At 38.8% G+C, this 340-nt stretch overlaps 1 long non-coding RNA gene across 1 annotated transcript; it reads left to right on the top strand.

Annotated features, from left to right (window-relative positions):
• LOC104775395 lies at positions 1–276 on the top strand. Its single transcript, XR_002037330.1, has 2 exons — positions 1–71; positions 236–276. It is a non-coding gene; the product is annotated as an uncharacterized LOC104775395 (long non-coding RNA).
• The last annotated feature ends 64 nt before the right edge of the window (positions 277–340 follow it).

The raw sequence follows: 340 nt of genomic DNA, 5'->3' as shown, positions 1-340 counted from the left end.
ATGCCTTTGGAAGAAGCAATCTTTCTTTTAAGATTCGTCAGCTTCCTACCCGCTTGACCGTTTCCTGCGCTGTAAGACACTCATCTTTGTCTCTTCTTCTCTCATATATATATATATATATGATGATGTGTTCCCAATTCACATTTACATGCCAAAACGTTACTTTAGAAGTTTCAGCAATGCGTTTTGTTTTGTAATGATCATGGTTTCTTGACTTGATTGATGGTAAACACAGGCTAAACCTGAGACAGTGGACAGGGTGTGCGCAATTGTCAAGAAGCAACTCTCACTTAATGATGATACCATGAAAGTTGAGGCTGCCACCAAATTTGTTGATCTT

The sequence above is a fragment of the Camelina sativa genome, unplaced genomic scaffold (assembly GCF_000633955.1).
Source record: "Camelina sativa cultivar DH55 unplaced genomic scaffold, Cs unpScaffold13529, whole genome shotgun sequence".
NCBI lineage: Eukaryota > Viridiplantae > Streptophyta > Magnoliopsida > Brassicales > Brassicaceae > Camelina > Camelina sativa.
Note: the sequence above shows the minus strand (reverse complement) of the source record. Positions and strands in the feature narration are given on the sequence as shown.